Here is a 20,899-nt window from a genome sequence, read left to right on the forward strand (position 1 = left end):
TCCTCTTTCAAGAAGGCATAACTTGTGTTCATCACAATACATTATGCCTCGGGAATAAAATTTTTAACTTTGCATTTGGAAATAATTTCAAGCTTACAGAAACATTGCAATGATGTATATGCTAGAAGAACACCTGTATACCTTTACCCAGAGCGTCTTATTGTTGACGTGTTACTCCATTTACTTCAGTATACAGTCACTTTAGGAGAATTCTACTCAACAGTGACTTGGGCCAAAGGTCTCAATTTATGGGGCAAAATTTCCAATAGGTATGCAAAGTCTTAAAGAGCTCATTACATCATATATCCCTTCCCAACTCCAGAGCCCTGGCACAGTCATATACAAATCCAGTGGCAAAACAAGGGCTAATGCGGAGCAGCTAGGCCCGTGAGCCACAATTACTGAGCCTGCGCATCTGGAGCCTGTGCTCCGCAACAAGAGAGGCCATGATAGTGAGAGGCCCGCGCACCGCAATGAAGAGTGGCCCCCGCTTGCCACAACTAGAGAAAGCCCTCGCACAGAAACAAAGACCCAACACAGCCATAAATAAATAAATAAATAAATAAATAAATCTTAAAAAAAAAAAAAAACAAGGGCTAAGAAAATTATATAAATCCCTCTCTATGTCACAATGAACATGCAGGCTGCATTCGAATGACTGTGGAGCTCTGTCCATATGAAACTGTCATGAGTCCATGAGATCTCCAGGTGGTACTCCAGTGGTTTTCTTCCACCACTAGAGGACACCTAAATATCAAGGACTCCCCTTCCACCCTAAGCTTCTTTTCGGCAGGAGTCAAGACTACCAATGTCTACAAATAACAAATGCTGGAGAGAGTGTGGAGAAAAGGGAACCCTCCTACACCATTGGTGGGAATGTAAATTGGTGTAGCCACTATGGAAAACAGTATGGAGGTTCCTCAAAAACTAAAAATAAAGTTGCCATATGATCCAGCAATCCCACTCCTGGGCATATATCCAGACAAAACTTAATTCAGGCCACCACCACCGCGCCTGGCCTCCCTGCAAAAGCTCCACCATGGCCGGTCCTGTATTCACCTTATAAAGATGGCGGTGAGGGATTGCTGTGACCTTTAGACTAATGACTGTCTGAAACATCGTCTGCATCTGTAATATGGGCACCAATGCCTCTGCTCTGGAAAAAGACAGTGGTCCAGAGCAGTTTCCAATCAACGAACACTACTTCGGATTGGTCAACTTTGGAAACACATGATACTGTAACTCCATGCTTCAGGCCTTGTACTTCCGCTGGCTGTTCTGGGAGAATGCGCTGGCATACAAGGTCCAGGAAAAAAATAAGGAAAACCTGTTGACATGCCTGGCAGACCTTTTCTACAGCACCACCACGCAGAAGAAGAAGGTCAGCGTGATCCCACCAAAGAAGTTCATTTCGAGGCTGAGAAAAGGAAACAATCTCTTTCATAACTACAGGCAGCAGGATGCTCACAAATTTTAAAATTATTTGCTAAACACTGGACATCCAGCAGGAAGAGAAGAAACAAGAGAAACAAAATGGAAAATTAAAGACTTCCCTGGTGGTCCAGTGGTCAAGACTCCATGCTTCCAATGCACGGGATGTGGGTTCAATCCCTGGTCAGGGAACCAAGATCCCACGTGTTGCCCAGCGTGGCCAAAAAAATAAAGAGTAAAGTAAAAAAAAATGGAAAATTAAAAAATGGCAACATGAACAAACATGTGGAGAATAATAAACCAGAACTGGGTCCCTGAGGTTTTTCAGGGAACGTTCACCAATGAAACTCGATGCCTGAACTGTGACACTGTTATTTACAAAGATGAAGATTTTCTTGACCTTTCTGTGGACGTGGAGCAGAATACATCTATTACCCACTGTCTAAGAGACTTCGGCAACACAGAAACACTGTGTAGTGAACAGAAGTATGATTGTGAAATGCACTGCAATAAACAGGAAGCCCAGAAAAGGATGAGAAGTCAAAAAGCTGCCTATGATTTTGGCCCTGCACCTCAAGCGATCCAAGTACATGAAGCAGCTCCTCAGGTACACCAAGCTATCTTACCGGGTGGTCTTCTTGCTGGAAGTCCGGCTCTTCAACACCTCCCACGAGGCGGTGAACCTGGACCACATGTACGACCTGGTTGCAGTGGTGGTTCACTACGGTGGTGGTTCACTACGGCAGTGGTCCTAATCTTGGGCATTATATTACTATTGTGAAAAATCATGGCTTCTGGCTTTTGTTTGATGATGACATTGTAGAGAAAGTAGATGCCCAAGCTATTGAAGAATGCTATGGCCTGCTATAGGGTATATCAAAAAATTCAGAATCTGGATATATTTTATTCTATCCGTCAAGAGAATAAGTTAAAGGACTGTGAGACTAATTCAAGTGGGGAAATGTTCAAAGCACTCTTACCTGGTTTCTTTGCAGACGTCCCTCCTCCCCAGCGGCCCACCAGTGGTGTTATTCTGAGTCTCAGGGGTCTGGCTGTGTGACTCTCTCCACCTTTGTTTTTCTACATGAAGCACTACCCTGGGTTTCATGTTAGTCTGAGGTAGAGTTAACTGCAGTCAGATTGTAACAAGGTTTAGAGGAATAACATTTGCTAATTTTAGGATCGGGTACATGCTGTGCCACTGGCTGTGTCTAGCTGAATTAGAATGACATTTCTTACGAACGTCCACAAGTCTATTTGGGGTCTTTGCTAATCTTCCTCAATGGCTTCCAGGGTCTCCTTTCAATGCATTCCTTTAACTTGTCGCTGGAAACATTGCTCCCCGTTTTTAGCTTCTCTGCCTCTTTTCCGACAGAAGGACAGAAGAATGGGGTAGATGCTCACATTTTAGAGCTGCAACTATAGCTTTAAGTTTGTACGTGTGAAAATGCTTAAAAGTGAGTAACCTTGCCTGTGTTAGAATTCCAGGGGCTGAGGAGGTGTGGAGCTCAGGGCAGGCAAAGACGAGAGGAGGAAGCTTTTGTGTACAGTGGAAAGCTGCTTTTCTTATCTTTCTACCAAAACCAAGTTTCAGGAAAATAGCTCTGTGCTCTTTGTTTTTAGTGATGCTTTTCTTCTGTCCTGTGAGTTGTAGCTGTCTTTCATCCGGCACTGCTAAGCTTTCCAAGGTATCTTTCTGATCCTGCTGGTGTTTCGCAGTCAGTGGTGGCAGGGCTGAGACACCACAGGGACTGCCTTCCACCCAGTTCTCCTTAGTCAGGCGGCACCAACACCCGCCTTCCCCAGGAAGAACGAAGGCGCTGCACCTTTCCTCCCATCTGTCACATGGTACTACTGTTCACGTTTTAGTATTTCAGTCTGTGTACTGAGGCCCTGGCAAGTCCCAGGGCTAACATGAAACCTTCCCTAGAGGAGATACTGGAGTTAAGCTGGGGATACAGCTAGGTCAAAGGAAGTGTCAGTGGGCAGGCGGAGGGATGAACACAATGGCGTTTCTTTGGCTCAGACTCCCAGGATGCTTGACAAGATGGAGTTTTTTGGAAGAACCTCATCTCACCATAGTTCCTTTTACTTTTTTCACTTTTGTTATATACGTATTTATTAAATCATTTGAGTATTGGTACCTTTTATTAAAAGGGTCGATATGGTGTTTTGCTGTTGAGCTGGTTTTTGGTTTCCTACAAGTATTATAAGTTGTAGATATTGGTTTCCTTTGGGAAGACAGTTGACTTCCATACGCTGTAATATACTATGAACCTGTTATTTTGTTACCTAATAAATCAGCGAATGAACATGCAAACTTTTGACATAATGTGAACTAAAATTGAAAATGTTACTGGCCATTTTGCAACAATTAAGAGCATAGCGCTTTATCTAGATGAAAACTGGATTTCTTACCTTTGAAGTATCTTGAACTGTTTATTGCTCACAACTTCCATAAGCATGCCAACACTTCATCTATTCATGCTTGAAGTGAAATATTTTACTTTTCACTAGAGAAGACAAAAACAGGGTGATCTTCACGTTATACAAGTAATGAATATATACCTTGTCTTGGTTAGAGGTGAATTCATATTTATAAATACTTTGCCTTTTTTCCCTCTACAAAACATATGCAGTAATCCCTTACCTGGAAGGTGAGTTTTTATTTATTTATTTATTTATTTATTGCCACGTTGGGTCTTTGTTGCTGCACGCAGCCTTTCTCTAGTTGCGGCGAGTGGGGGCTACTCTTCGTTGCCGTGCGCAGACTTCTCACTGCGGTGGCTTCTCTTGTTGCAGAGCACAGGCTCTAGGCGCATGGGCTTCAGCAGTTGTGGCTCGCAGGCTCTATAACACAGGGTCAGTAGTTGTGGTGCACGGGCTTAGTTGCTCTGAAGCATGTGAGATCTTCCCAGACCAGGGGTCGAAGCTGTGTCCCCTGCATTGGCAGGTGGATTCTTAACCACTGTGCCACCAGGCAAGCTCCTTTATTCTGTTTTTAGGGAGGAACACTTTCCAACTGAAGGTGACTGATATAGGGGGCTGTTTGTACTATACATAATCCATATATTAGACTGCAGGTTGCAAAGTTTGAAAAAATGATGGATGATACCTAATATATTTGGAACTGATACATGAGAAAAACTATTGAAATTATCTCTGAAATGAAAAAAAACTATAATTCAAAAAGATACATGCACCCCTTTGTTCATAGTAGCACTATTCACAATAGCCAAGACATGGGAACAACCTAGATGTCCATCGACAGAAGAATGGATAAAGAAGATGTGATCTATCTATCTATCTATCTATCTATCATCTATCTGTCTCCATCTATCTCTATCTATCTATCTATCTACAGTGGAATACAACTCAGCCATAAAAAATGAAATAATGCCATTTGATACTAAGTGAAGTAAGTCAGAAAGAGAAAAACAAATACCATATGATATTACTTATATGTGGAATCTAAAATAAGACACAAATGAATTTATCTATAATATAAAACAAAAACAGACTCACAGGCATAGAGAACAGACTTGTGGTTGTCGAGGGGGAGGAGAGGAAGGAGGGTTGGATTGGGAGTTTGGGATTAGCAGTTGCAAACTATTGTATATAGAATGATAAACAACAAGGTCCTACTGTATAGCACAGGGAACTATATTCAATACCTTGTGATAAACCATAATGGAAAAGAATATGAAAAAGAATGTGTATATATGTATAACTGAATCACTTTGCTGTACAGCAGAAAATAAAACAACATTGTAAATCAACTATACTTCAATATAATAAATTTTTTTTAAAAAGGCTACCAGAACTACAATCCTGCAGCCTGTGGAACAAAAACCACATTCACAGAAAGAGAGACAAGATGAAAAGACAGAGAGCTATGTGCCAGATGAAGGAACAAGATAAAACCCCAGAAAAACAACTAAATGAAGTGGAGATAGGCAACCTTCCAGAAAAAGAATTCAGAATAATGATAGTGAAGATGATCCAGGACCTCGGAAAAAGAATGGAGGCAAAGATCGAGAAGATACAAGAAATGTTTAACAAAGACCTAGAAGAATTAAAGAACAAACAAACAGAGATGAACAATACAATAACTGAAATGAAAACTACACTAGAAGGAATCAATAGCAGAATAACTGAGGCAGAAAAACGGATAAGTGACCTGGAAGACAGAATGGTGGAATTCACTGCTGCGGAACAGAATAAAGAAAAAAGAATGAAAAGAAATGAAGACAGCCTAAGAGACCTCTGGGACAACATTAAACGCAAAAACATTCGCATTATAGGGGTCTCAGAAGGAGAAGAGAGAGAGAAAGGACCCGAGAAATATTTGAAGAGATTATAGTCAAAAACTTCCCTAACATGGGAAAGGAAATAGCCACCCAAGTCCAGGAAGTGCAGACAGTCCCATACAGGATAAACCCAAGGAGAAACATGCCGAGACACATAGTAATCAAACTGGCAAAAATTAAAGACAAAGAAAAATTATTAAAAGCAGCAAGGGAAAAATGACAAATAACATACAAGGGAACTCCCATAAGGTTAACAGCTGATTTCTCAGCAGAAACTCTACAAGCCAGAAGGGAGTGGCATGATATACTTAAAGTGATGAAAGGGAAGAACGTACAACCAAGATTATTCTACCCGGCAAAGATCTCATTCAGATTTGATGGAGAAATCAAAAGCTGTACAGACAAGCAAAAGCTAAGAGAATTCAGCACCACCAAACCAGCTCTACAACAAATGCTAAAGGAACTTCTCTAAGTGGGAAACACAAGAGAAGAAAAGGACCTACCAAAACAAACCCAAAACAATTCAGAAAATCGTCATAGGAACATACATGTCAATAATTACCTTAAACGTGAGTGAATTAAATGCTCCAACCAAAACACACAGGCTTGTTGAATGGATACAAAAACAAGACCCATATATATGCTGTCTACAAGAGACCCACTTCAGACCTGGGGACACATTCAGACTGAAAGTGAGGGGATGGAAAAAGATATTCCATGCAAATGGAAATCAAAAGAAAGCTGGAAAAAAAAAAAAAAAAAAAGAAAGCTGGAGTAGCAATACTCATATCAGATAAAATAGACTTTAAAATAAGGAATGTTACCAGAGACAAGGAAGGACACTACATAATGATGAAGGGATCAACCCAAGAAGAAGATATAACAATTATAAATATATATGCACCCAACATAGGAGCACTTCAATACATAAGGCAACTGCTAACAGCCATAAAAGAGGAAACTGACAGTAACACAATAATAGTGGCAGACATTAACACCTCACTTAAACCAATGGACAGATCATCCAAAATGAAAATAAATAAGGAAACAGGAGATTTAAATGACACAATAGACCAGATAGATTTAATTGATATTTATAGGACATTCCATCCAAAAACATCAGATTACACTTTCTTCTCAAGTGCACACGGAACATTCTCCAGGATAGATCACATCTTGGGTCACAAATCAAGCCTCAGTAAATTTAAGAAAATAGAAATCATATCAAGCATCTTTTCTGACCACAACACTATGAGATTAGAAATGAATTACAGGGAAAAAAACATAAAAAACACAAACAAATGGAGGCTAAACAATATGTTACTAAATAACCAAGAGATCACTGAAGAAATCAAAGAGGAAATCAAAAAATACCTAGAGACAAATGACAATGAAAACACGACAATCCAAAACTTACGGGATGCAGCAAAAGCGGTTCTAAGAGGGAAGTTTATAGCTATACAAGCCTACCTCAAGAAACAAGAAAAATCTCAAATAAGCAATCTAACCTTACACCTAAAGGAACTAGAGAAAGAAGAACAAACAAAACCCAAATTTAATAGAAGGAAAGAAGTCATAAAGATCAGAGTAGAAATAAATGAAATAGAAACAAAGAAAACAATAGCAAAGATCAATAAAACTAAAAGCTGGTTCTTTGAGAAGATAAACAAAATTGATAAACCATTAGCCAGAGTCATCAAGAAAAAGAGGGAGAGGACTCAAATCAATAAAATTAGAAATGAAAAAGTAGAAGTTACAACAGACACCGCAGAAATACAAAGCATCCTAAGAGACTACTACAAGCAACTCTATGCCAATAAAATGGACAACCTGGAAGAAATGGACAAATTCTTACAAAGGTATAACCTTCCAAGACTGAACCAGGAAGAAATAGAAAATATGAACAGACCAATCACAAGTAATGAAATTGAAACTGTGATAAAAAATCTTCCAACAAACAAAAGTCCAGGACCAGACAGCTTCACAGGTGAATTCTATCAAACATTTAGAGAAGAGCTAACACCCATGCTTTTCAAACTCTTACAAAAAATTGCGGAGGAAGGAACACTCCCAAACTCATTCTATGAGGCCACCATCACCCTGATACTAAAACCAGACAAAGATACTAAAAAAAAAGAAAATTACAGACCAATATCACTGATGAATATAGATGCAAAAATCCTCAACAAAATACTAGCAAACAGAATCCAACAACACATTAAAAGGATCATACACCATCATCAAGTGGGATTTATCCCAGGGATGTGAGGATTCTTCAATAGACGCAAATGAGTCAATGTGATACACCATATTAACAAATTGAAGGAGAAAAACCATATGATCATCTCAATAGATGCAGAAAAAGCTTTTGACAAAATTCAACACCCATTTATGATAAAAACTCTCCAGAAAGTGGGCATAGAGGGAACCTACCTCAACATAATAAAGGCCATATATGACAAACCCACAGCAAACATCTCAATGGTGAAATGGTAAAAAACTGAAAGCATTTCCTCTAAGATCAGGAACAAGAAAGGATGTCCACTCTCACCACTATTATTCAACATAGTTTTGGAAGTCCTAGCCATGGCAATCAGAGAAGAAAAAGAAATAAAAGGAATACAAATTGGAAAAGAAGAGTAAAACTGTCACTGTTTGCAGATGACATGATACTATACATAGAGAATCCTAAAGATGCCACCAGAAAACTACTAAAGCTAATCAATGAATTTAGTAAAGTTTCAGGATACAAAATTAATGCACAGAAATCTCTTGCATTCCTATACATTAATGATGAAAAATCTGAAAGAGAAATTAAGGAAACACTCCCATTTACCATTGCAACAAAAAGAATAAAATACCTAGGAATAAACCTACCTAAGGAGACAAAAGACCTGTATGCAGAAAACTATAAGACACTGATGAAAGAAATTAAAGATGATACCAACAGATGGAGAGATATACCATGTTCTTGGATTGGAAGAATCAATATTGTGAAAATGACTATACTACCCAAAGCAACCTATAGATTCAATGCAATCCCTATCAAACTATCAATGGCATTTTTTACGGAACTAGAACAAAAAATCTTAAAATTTGTATGGAGACAAAAAAGACCCCAAATAGCCAAAGCAGTCTTGAGGGAAAAAAATGGAGCTGGAGGAATCAGACTCCCTGACTTCAGACTATACTATAAAGCTACAGTAATCAAGACAATATGGTACTGGCACAAAAACAGAAACATAGATCAATGGAACAAGATAGAAAGCCCAGAGATAAACCCATGCACCTATGGTCAACTAATCTATGACAAAGGAGGCAAGGATATACAATGGAGAAAAGACAGTCTCTTCAATAAGTGGTGCTGGGAAAACTGGACAGCTACATGTAAAAGAATGAAATTAGAACACTCCCTAACACCATACACAAAAATAAACTCAAAATGGATTAGAGACCTAAATGTAAGACTGGACACTATAAAACTCTTAGAGGAAAACATAGGAAGAACACTCTTTGACATAAATCACAGCAAGATCTTTTTTGTTCCACCTCCTAGAGTAATGGAAATAAAAACAAAAATAAACAAATGGGACCTCATGAAACTTAAAAGCTTTTGCACAGCAAAGGAAACTACAAAGAAGACAAAAAGACAACCCTCAGAATGGGAGAAAATACTTGCAAATGAATCAACGGACAAAGGATTAATCTCCAAATTATATAAACAGCTCATGCAGCTCAATATTAAAAAAACAAACAACCCAATCAAAAAATGGGCAGAAGACCTACATAGACATTTCTCCAAAGAAGACATAGAGATGGCCAAGAAGCACATGAAAAGCTGCTCAACATTACTAATTATTAGAGAAATGCAAATCAAAACTACAATGAGATATCACCTCACACCAGTTAGAATGGGCATCATCAGAAAATCTACAAACAACAAATGCTGGAGAGGGTGTGGAGAAAAGGGAACCCTCTTGCACTGTTGGTGGGTATGTAAATTGATACAGCCACTATGGAGAACAGTATGGAGGTTCCTTAAAAAACTAAAAATAGAATTACCATATGACCCAGCAATCCCACTACTGGGCATATACCCTGAGAAAACCACAATTCAAAAAGACACATGCACCCCAATGTTCATTGCAGCACTATTTACAATAGCTAGATCATGGAAGCAACCTAAATGCCTATCGACAGATGAATGGATAAAGGAGATGTGGTACATATATACAATGGAATATTAGTCAGCCATAAAAAGAAACGAAATTGGGTCATTTGTAGAGATGTGGATGGATCTAGAGACTGTCATACAGAGTGAAGTAAGTCAGAAAGAGAAAAACAAATATCGTGTATTAACGCATATATGTGGAACCTAGAAAAATGGTACAGATGAACCGGTCCGCAGGGCAGAAATTGAGACACAGATGTAGAGAACAAACGTATGGACACCAAGGGGGGAAAGTGGCGGGGGGGTGGTGGTGGTGTGCTGGATTGGGCGATTGCGATTGACATGTATACACTGATGTATATAAAATTGATGACTAATAAGAACCTGCTGTATAAAAAAATAAATAAAATAAAATTTTAAAACTAAAAAATAAATAAATAATTAAAAAAAAAAAAAAAAAAAGGCTACCAGACCAAGGTGAGGCACTGTTCAAATACATCTGTTCTTCCTGTTGCCTGAAGCAATTCCATGGGGAGAGCTGCCTTGCAGCAGTGAAGCCAGGTGCTAACAACTCTTCCTGCCCCTCCCACAGTCAGTAAGGTGAGTTGGCGTGTCCTTGAGCTACATGCTCCTCTTTGTAGGTCAGCCCCACAGGTGCAGGAGACCCCTGAGGACAGTGAGTCACAACCCCATCAAAGGTCCTGAGTCCTCTGCAAACGCAGGTGTTAGTCTAGGGAGGAATGCAGTTACCCTGTGACATCAACAACAGGTTGAATAAAGTTGTTTATGAATCGGAAGAAATGCATGGAGAAGCAAGGCAAATAACCTCAGGACTTGTGAAGGAACAAGAAGCTGCTGAGCTAATACTCACTGTAGGATCCTCTAGACTGTTTATTAAATTTATTTATCACACTGTGGGCAACAAACCATCAGCTACAAACTCTTCTGAGGAGAGACAAATGGCCTCCAACTGGCTGAAAACCGGATGAAGACTCTGTAGATTACAATCACGGTGTGCCTGAGAGGGTCTCTGTTTTCTTAGTTCCAGAGTTGTTTGTCCTACTCATCTCTCTATTGCTACTACTGAAGGCTGACGAGTTATACATACAGACTCTCTTGCCAACTGCCTTCCTGAAAGCTTTTCCAGGGGAAACTGGAAAACTGATGGGAGTTTGAAGTTGGGAAGAGGAAAGATGTCATGTTTTTTCAGCTTTGGCATGAAGTCTTGCAGTGGTCGTAGAAGCAGTGTGTGTGATACGCACAGCAGCCCAGCCATGGCATCGTCCACAGCTGTGGCTGTCACGTACAGGCTCCTGGTTTCTTGCTCAGACATCTTGGTTCCAACAACAGCAGCCTCAGCTTTACCTACCGTCATGAGATCTGGGCAGCACCATTTTTCTTTTTCTCTTCCAGTTCTAGGGCTGGTAGTGTCTTCTAAGCAATCATCCATCGTTGGGTATCCTTTGTATTCTTCCTCCCCCCTTTTTTGTTTCTCCAGCTCTTCAAACACCTTTATTATCAATTCCTGGATGAAATTCTCCCTGTTCAATATACATAGAATGTTTTCTATTTCTTTTATTGGACAGTTACTGATAACACTGGAAAAGGATATTTATAGCTCAGATGATTATATGCTTGAAAATCATAGCTTGCAGAATGACAAAGGAAAGAGAGAAGCCCCATCATGGATAGGACTATGGGTCACATTGACCGTCAGAGAAAAAAATTGAAGTGTCAACAAACCGTATGCCCCAATATTTTACATTCTCTGAACAAATACTCTGGCACCTCCAAATCATGTGATCACTACCATTTGCTTTAAAAATTTGCTCATCTACAGCTCATTTGATAATTGATACAACATAATATTTTGTGATATTGTATCATTTCAGTCTCATCTGGTAACCTTGTAACTTAACGTACCTAAAGGAAATCAGTTGTATAACTTTTTACTCCTGTCTTCTATGGTGAAACACCTTTGTTTTAGTGTTGCTATTTTATTTTAATTTATTTTAATTGTTTTCTTCTAGTTTTGTTGAGATATAATTGACATACAGCGCTGCGTAAGTTTAAGGTGTATCATTTGACTTACATCCGTCATGAAATGATGACCATAATAAGTTTAGTGAGCATCCTTCATCTCATACAGACACAACATTAAAGAAATAGAACAAACTTTTTTCCTTGAGATAAGAACTCTTAGGATTCCACTTTTAACAACTTTCATATATAATGTACAGCAATGCTAATTATATTTATCATGTTGTACATTACATCCCTTGTACTTATTTGTCTCATAACTAGAAGTTTGTACCTTTTGACTACTTTCCTTTAATTCCCCCTCCCTCCAACCTCTGCCTCTGGTAACCACAAATCAGATCTCTTTTCTATAAGAAGTTTGTCTGTTTGTTTTTGAAGTATAATTGACCTACGACACTCTGTTAGTTCCTGGTACACACAGAGTGAGTCAATATTTCCATACATTTCAAAATGATCACCATGATAAGTCTGGTTGTCAATTGTCACCATCCAAAGATACTACATAATCATTGACTCTATTCCCCACACTGTACATTTCATACCTGTGACTTGTTTATGTTGTAACTGAAAGTTTGTACCTCTTAGAGAACAAACAGGTGGTTGTCAGAGGGGAGGAGGATAGCGGGGAGGACAGAAATAGGTGAGGGGGGTTAAGAGGTATAAAGTTTCAGTTATGAAGCATCACATGATGAGCAAAGACAGAACTGGGGTGGGGTAGCTGTCCAGTTCTGGTTATGGGTTTCTACTTTCATCCTTTCCTATTTTCAGCTTTAATTTTTATCGTTCAAGTCCTACACTAAACCTCGATTCCTCTTTTGTACCAAAAACACCTCCCTCTAAAGGATCGTCTCTGGCACGTGATTGGACTTCAGTTTCCTCTAGATTTACTTCTCAGTAGATTTCATCCAATCTGCTCTCTATCTACCAGGAAATTTTAAACACTTCTAATCATATGTTGTCACTTTCTTTTTTCTACCACACTGGTGAGTTTACTGCTTTGTTCTTTTGTTATTGTTTTAATATCATTTTCGTTATTTTGGGGGATTTCCAAGGAGGTTGAGTAGAGATTAAACTCACTCTCAATCTGTGTTCTTGATCCAATCTCAGATGTTGTGTTTGATTTCCATTGTGTTCAGGTGCTTTGATCGATGTTGACAGATGTTCATGGGCTTGTGGTAGCAAATGAAGAGGTTTTTTTCCCCTAAAGCAAATATAACTCCCTCTAAATCTCCTTTTGACATTTGTTTCTGTATGGAGACACCCTAATTTCCTGTAACTGATGGCAGTGACAAAGGTAAAGATAATTCCAGAGAAGGGAATTGTAGTAATAGCAGGGAAAGAATTCTAGTATTGTTAAAGGGAGAAAACTAGTCCAGCTTTTCATATTCCAGTTCTGAATTCGCCTATCTGTAGGACAACACTGATTTCATGTCCTGATGCCTTCCCAAGATCAACAGGGAAGAGACAGGGAAACTGATCGGTAACATCAAGGATTTGAGGCGGGGAATCTAACTTTCCAACCCAGGGGTATATGGACTATGTCAGCTTGCGAGAGTCATTTAATCTTTTATTTATTTAATAAATGGAGATACACTTTATTTACAAGGAAATCCTAGGAATTAAATAGTAGTATGTATCACTCAGCATTGTGTCTTATTCAGAATATGTCTTTAACAAGAGCCATAAATCCAGACGGTGTCATTCCTCTCCAAACGAGGCACTTTTGACTCATCTTCACTTCCTAGCTTCACCACCAGCATGATCATTTATCTGCCCCTCTATTATCTCCACCCTCAATAGTCAACTTTTAGACTCTACTCCATTGTGTCTCATAATTTTGTGAGCCTATGTAGCCCTCAGTTTCTCATCTTCTGCTCCGTGGGTGTGAAATCTGAAAAGATAGTCATTAAATACGCCTGGCACGGTCATGCAGCACCCTCTTTCTTCAAGAAGAGAAGAGCTGGTCAGTTATTTTGAACAAGTACAAATCCCAGTGAAACTTTCATTTCCTTTTAGTCACTTGGACCATTGCATCCAGGAGTGGAACTTAAAGGCTCCTCCTAGTGACTCGTGGTATAACTGCAAGCGTTCAGGGAGATCCCAGATTCTACGTGAAATAGTGCCACCTGGAGGTTGGAACCTTGCAGTTGCAGAACTAATGAGTCTGATTTGATTCTAGTAATTTACCATTGATTGAGCACATAAACTATGTTTGCACAAGGCAACAAAGAAAGGGAGAAAAATATCAAGCTTGCTGTTCTCAAGATGTGCAGAAGAACTGAATAGACATTTTTCCAAAGAGGAAATGCAGATGGCCAACAGGCACGTGAAAAGATGCTCACAGATATAGAGAACAAACTAGTGGTTACTAGTGGGGAGAGGAAAGGGAGGAGGGCAATATAGGACTAGAGGATGAAGAGATACAAGCTATTATGTATAAAATGAGCTACAAGAATATATTGTACAACACGGGGTATATAGACAATATTTTCTACTAACTATAAGTGGAGTATAGCCTTTAAAAATTGTGAATCATTATATTGTACACCTGTAACTTATATAACCTTGTACGTCAACTATACTTCAATAAAAAAAATAACTACTACTTGTCACATATGGGTGAAGTATCAAAGAAGAATATCTACAATTACCTGGCAATACTATTTTAATACTCCACCCTGTTCTAGCTAAATATCTGTGTGAGTACAGATGTTCTCCATATACTGCGATCAAAACAACACACTGTAACAGATTGACTGTAGAAGCAGAGATCAGCCTCCAGCTGTCTGTAACCAAGTCAGAAAGTTTAAATATTTGCAAAAATATAAAGCCACGCCACCCTTCTCACTATTTATTGCTTGGGAAGATATATTATTTTTCATGAAAATGTTTTTATGTTAACATGTAATGGGTTGACTTTTGCTTTTTTAATGAATTAATAAGTAAATATTTTAATTTCTAATGTCAAGATTGATAACTATAACCCACACAAAGCTCTTTGGGGCTCGCAATAATTCTTAAGAATATAAAGAGTGTCCTGAGACCTACTGAGTTAGAATCTGACACCTCACCCTAAAGTCCTCGATTTGCCAATGGACAAAGGGAAGCCCAGAGTGACATGAGGCCACATGTGCTGCCCATAATCTTGAGAATCCTGACACCAGTCCTGGGATCTTCGCATCAGGGTTGCACAAGATGGTTCTCACCATCTCATGTGACTCACCAGGGCTGTTTGCCCAGACCCAATGCCCTCTCCGGAAAGATCCACTTCCTGATACATTGGCTCCTGCCCATCCATCTTCATTTTCCCTGCCTCTGCCACCCCAGTTCCCCACATCCAAAAGAGCTGAGAGCAACCCCTTCCCAACTGCAAGCTCAATCCATCTCATATCCTGGGCTCAGCTCCCCCAAGGCAGGAATTTGACCTGAAGCTCCCATCCTCATCATCAGTTCAGACTTACCTGGTGCTGTCGTGGATGTTGATCACCTGGTGCCTCCTGGTCCCCATCCCTCAAAGACTAGAGCTCTGTGCATGTTGGGCACAGGTTGGTCAGTGTTCCCAGCATCCTCAGGAGGTCTTTTTGCCTTAAGGACCCCTGGTTGATTCACAACACACAGCCCCATGTCAGGGGCTCACCTGTGTTCCTCAAATTCTGTGCCCTCCACAGGTTGGCAGCATTTCAAAGAAGGGGCTGCAGCCTGATGTCATCTCTCCCTTCCCAAGCCTCATCTGTCCCCAAGCCTCATCTGTCCCCAAGTCTGTGCTCCCACTGTGGGCAGGCTGAGGCATCCCCCACCTACATCGGGCTTCCGAGTTGTCTCTCTGTTGAGAGTGACGTGAGGGACTGTTTGGATTCAGTTTCCCCCAGGTTGAAGGAAGAAGAATGAGACTTTCTGGAAAGCAGATGGGGGTTGTTACCTTCAGCAGGTCGACGGGCCTGAGATGCTGGCACAGCCAGTATCCTCAGCAGTGCAGGAGATTGTACCACTGTCAGATTCAGACTTTAACAGAAAATAAAGCCTCCATTCTGAAAGGTTTCCTACTGCTCGGTGTACAGAGCTTGGTGTTTGTTTACTCTCTGAAATAACCTTAATATCCCTCAAGGGGACTGTGTGATATTTAAGGGCCTTTCTTCATACCTGATCTACCAGTCAGGATACTTGATTATACACAAGAGAAATAACCTCTAGCTAATGTAGACAAAAAAGATGAACTGGGGAATTCCCTGGCGGTCCAGCGGTTAGGACTCCGTGCTTTCACTGCCGAGGGCGTGGGTTCAGTCCCTGGTTGGGGAACTAAGATCCCACAAGCCGTATGGCACGGCCAAAAAAATAATTAATTAATTTTTTAAAAAGAGAGATGAATTGGAAGGATAGACAAGTGTTTAAGACATTATGATGATACAAATATTTGCTACAACTCAATAATAAAAAGGCAAATAACCCAACCAGAAAATGATCAAAGGATCTGAATAGACAGGTCAACAAAGATGATCTACAAATGGCAAAAGACAAACAAACAAACAAACGAAAAGCACGTGAAAATATTCTCAGCATCATTAGTCATCAGGGAAATGCAAATCAAAACCACGAGATACAACTTCACAAACACCAGGATAAGAATAATCAAAAAGATGGAAAATATCAGGTGTTCGTGAGGATATGGAGAAATGGGAACCTTCATACATTGCTGATGGGAATGTAAAATGATGTTGTCAATTCTTCAAAAGGTTAAACATAGAGTTACCATATGACTCAGCAATTCCACTTCTAGGTGTTTATCCAAGAGAATTAAAAACGTATGTCCACACTAAAACCTGTACAGGAATGTCCATAGCAGCATTACTCATTATAGCCCCAAAGTGGAAACAAAAACCTGTACAGGAATGTCCATAGTGGCGTTACTCATAAGAGCCCCAAAGTGGAAACAACCCAATTGTCCACCAGCTGATGAATAGATTAAAAATATGGTATGTCCATACAATGGAATATTGATACAGGCTATCACATGGATGAATCTTGAAAACATTACATAGGTGAAAGAAGTTGGACACAAGAGGCCACATATTGTGTGGTTCCACTAATGTCCAGAACAGGCAAATTCATAGAGACAGAAAGCAAATTAGTGGTTGCCAGAGCTTGAGGGGAGAGGGAAATGGAGAGTGACTGCTTAATGGATATGAGGTTTCTTTTGAGGGTGATGAAAATGTTTTGAAACTAGAGAGTGGCGATGGTTGCACAACATTGTAATAAATGTACTAAAAGCCGCTGAATTGCACAATTTTAATGGGTTAAGTGTGGAGTGTGTGATTTGTATCTTCCTCCACATAAGCTGTTTAAAAAGAAAGCAAAAGGGAACTCATGAAGAGGAGGGAGGACTAGTTTAACGTGCCAGAACAAGCGAGGCTGGGCAGAGCTGGGATCCAGCCACAGGAACCATCTCCTTAAGGTGTGTCCCTGGGGCTGGCACCATCAGATGCTGGTGGCCATACCAGTGGAGTCTGTGGGCACTGGATTCCCATGTTCACCCCGGCTGCCATGATTAATCATGATTGCTCTGGAACATTCTTGTCATTCCCTCAAAATTGAAAGTCTTGGATAAGAACACGTCTTTGGTCAACCTGGGCCGCCTGCTGCACGTCCAAGCTCTCTGTGCCGGAGAGCTGGAAATGTGACTCTGTCCCCTCTCAGCCTCTGCAGTGTGAGGTGGGGTCCTGTCTCCCACCTGCCTTCAGATTCCCATCAAATAGGAAGGGTCCAGATGCTGAGCAGCCAAAAAGGGACAATGGTCCATGACACATGGACAACTTTTCTGAGAACCTGGAGATGCTCCAGTCCCAGCAAGCCCAAGCCCTGGCTCCTCAGATGGAGACAGGCTGGGACCTGGGACCTGGGACACTTTGCTGCAGCGCTTGCACCTGGATAAACGTCTCCTCAAGCAACAAAATACAAAGAAACTATAAGGGACTAAAAATAACTGCATGCAGTTGGGGCAAATTATGGACAACAAGATACAAAAAGACCAAAAACCCAACTGCCACTTCTGAAGAACCAGGTGCAAAAGCAGGGGGTCAGGAGAAAAGCAGGGTACTGCTCATGCCCCCTGCACACAACACCACCAAAGGGGTTGGCAGGCCACCTAAGCCACCCCTCCGGCCCGACCCCTGGACACACCCCTACCCTCACCCCATATAAGGAACCAGCCCCCCCCCCTTGGGAAGCAAGTGGGCAAGTAAGGGAACCTGTTACTTGTTCCCGCTCCCTCCTGCTGCAGCAAGAGCCCCAGTAAAGCCTCGCCTGAATTTCTTGTCTGGCCTCTTATCAATTTCTATTGATTAAGGAGGCCAAGAACACCAGTCGGTAACAAGGTCATCACAGTTACAGATCCATGAGCATTTAACCAGCAAAAGACTCCATGCTGAGCTCTGTACAAAGCAGGTGACTTGGGATTTCTATTAATTCTGCTGGTGGGGGCTCTATTCTTATCCCCATTCTACAGAGAAATCCCGCAGAGGCTGCTTGGGGGGCAAAGAATTATTCCTTACCCTTCACCTAAAGAAGTTTAGCAGTTGTCCCTCCGACTCACTGCAGGGGTTGGAGCCCCTGTGTATACACGTGCAGCTCCCCACCCTCACCTCCCTGACGAACTCCTATCCGTCCTTCAAGCTGCACTCAAGTAGCCTCCCAAAGCCTGCTTTGACCTACTTAGGCAGGTTGAGGTGGAGGTAGGACCCAGAGGGTAGGGCTGTCCAGCCCCACCTTTGTACCCCACTTAAGCCTGCGCAGGAAGGAGCGCCCTCCAAACTCCCCTTCCCCTGGCACCCTGGACTGGCGTCCATGCCCTGCCTATCCCCGACGCGTGCCCAGGCCACCAGCAGGAGCCCAGGGATTGCTGTGGCAGGTGGGCGCAGGTGCCGGGATATAAGCAGCGGACACCACAGACTCTCCGTTCTGGCCTTTAAACACTGTCCACGGCCGGCCCAGCCATGGACGTGACCTTGGCTTTTCTGATCCTCACACCGGGACTCTTCACCCTGCTGAGTGTCCTCCAGGCCAGATGTCTCCTGCCACCAGAACATGGGTCACGTTGACCTTCTTGGCTCCCTTTGACCTCTTGAACAAATTCTGGGCGCATCACCAAGGGACCTTCCTTTATGACACAAAAGAAATCCCCGTATGGATTTGGAAGGAGATGGGAGACCAAATGGTAACCGTGTGCCTGGGCTTTGGGGACAGAGACACGAACTCGGATGTGACTACACCGTCTACTCCCTGTGTGATTTTTGTCCCTAAGCCTGTTTGCTGCTCTGTAAAATGGGCATGACTGCCTGCAGGGCTTTGAGAGAGTGAGTGTGGAGAGTGCAGGTGAAGTGCTCATCGTAATTCCCGGCACATACTAAGCTTTTAGTACATGGAGTTCCTAAGGACATCGTTCTTGATGATTTTTGTCATGCTTTATAATTAAAATGTGTTTGCCTCTATGTACGTCGGTGGTTCCCTAACTAGAATCCCCTCGGGAACTTTTTATGCTCCAGCGGTACCCCATACTGACGACATCAGAATGCCCAGGGTGCCACTGGGCAGCAGAGTTTGGGAACCTCTAGCACACAGCATCTGGCACGGTGCTCCCATAAGGTTGGCAGGACAGTGTGTTCACAGCAACATAGCAGATGAAGAATCTGGGGTCAAAGAGGGAGATGTCATCTTGCAGGTTGACGGCCAGGCTGAGGCAGGACGGGCCCTCTGACCACAGGAATCTCCACACCCAGTGGACACATGTCTGCGTGGATGAGCTCTGCTCTGAGCCTCGGATCTGCATCAGGCTTCCCCAGCCGACCACGCTCCGCCAGCACAGCCCCTTCCCTCCCCGCCAGACTCCCACACAGGAGGGAGGAGTGACCACCAGCTTCCGGATGTCACAGGCCCAGGGGCCAATGGCCATCGGGAAGATATCTGTGACTTCCGTCTAGAAGGCTTGGAAACCACACAAAATCCTCAGCTGCCTCAGTACAGGGATATGGTCCTAGGGAAATAGACGTGCCTCGCAAAGCACTGTCTCGTGAATGATTTTTTACTATAAAGGTTTTTTGCTATAATGGCTTTTTGCTACATTGCCACTTTTTGAAAAACTATTTTTTTTATAAATTAATTTGTCTATTTTTGGCTGTGTTGGGTCTTCGTTGCTGAGCGCGGGCTTTCTCTAGTTGCGGCGAGCGGGGGCTACTCTTCCTTGCAGCGTGCAGACTTCTCATTGCCGTGGCTTCTCTTGTTGCGGAGCCTGGGCTCTAGGCATGCGGGCTTCAGTAATTGTCGCATGTGGGCTCAACCCCACGAGGCAAGTGGGATCTTCCTGGACCAGGGCTCGAACCCATGTCCCCTGCACTGGCAGGCGGATTCTTAACCACTGCGCCACCAGGGAAGCCCCGCAGCACTATTTACAATAGCCAGGACATGGAAGCAACCTAAATGTCCATCAACAGAGGAATGGATAAAGAAGATGTGGTACTTATATACAATAGAATATCACTCAGCCATAAAAAGGAACGAAATTGGGTCATTTGTAGAGACATGGATGGACCTAGAGACTGTCATACAGAGTGAAGTAAGTCAGAAAGAGAAAAACAAGTATCGTATATTAACGCATATATGTGGAATCTGAAAAAATTGGTATAGATGATCTTATTTACAAAGCAGAAATAGAGACACAGAGAACAAATGTATGGATACCAAGGGGGAAAGGGAGGTGGGTGGGATGAACTGGGAGATTGGGATTGACATATATACACTATTGATACTATGTATAAAATAGATAACTAATAAGAACCTACTGTATAGCACAGGGAACTCTACTCAGTGTTCTGTGGTGACCTAAATGAGAAGGAAATCCAAAAAAGAGGGGATATATGTATACATATAGCTGATTCACTTTGCTGTACAGTATAAACTA

General features: G+C 41.7%; 1 pseudogene across 1 annotated transcript; it reads left to right on the forward strand.

Annotated features, from left to right (window-relative positions):
* The first annotated feature begins 592 nt into the window (after positions 1–592).
* LOC309606791 (ubiquitin carboxyl-terminal hydrolase 46 pseudogene) lies at positions 593–6,253 on the forward strand (annotated as a pseudogene). Its single transcript has one exon. The product of its transcript is annotated as a ubiquitin carboxyl-terminal hydrolase 46 pseudogene (transcript).
* Positions 6,254–20,899: the final 14,646 nt, after the last annotated feature.

Source organism: Balaenoptera borealis (genome assembly GCF_965194805.1).
Source record: "Balaenoptera borealis genome assembly, chromosome: 11".
In the NCBI taxonomy this organism is placed as follows: Eukaryota; Metazoa; Chordata; class Mammalia; order Artiodactyla; family Balaenopteridae; genus Balaenoptera; species Balaenoptera borealis.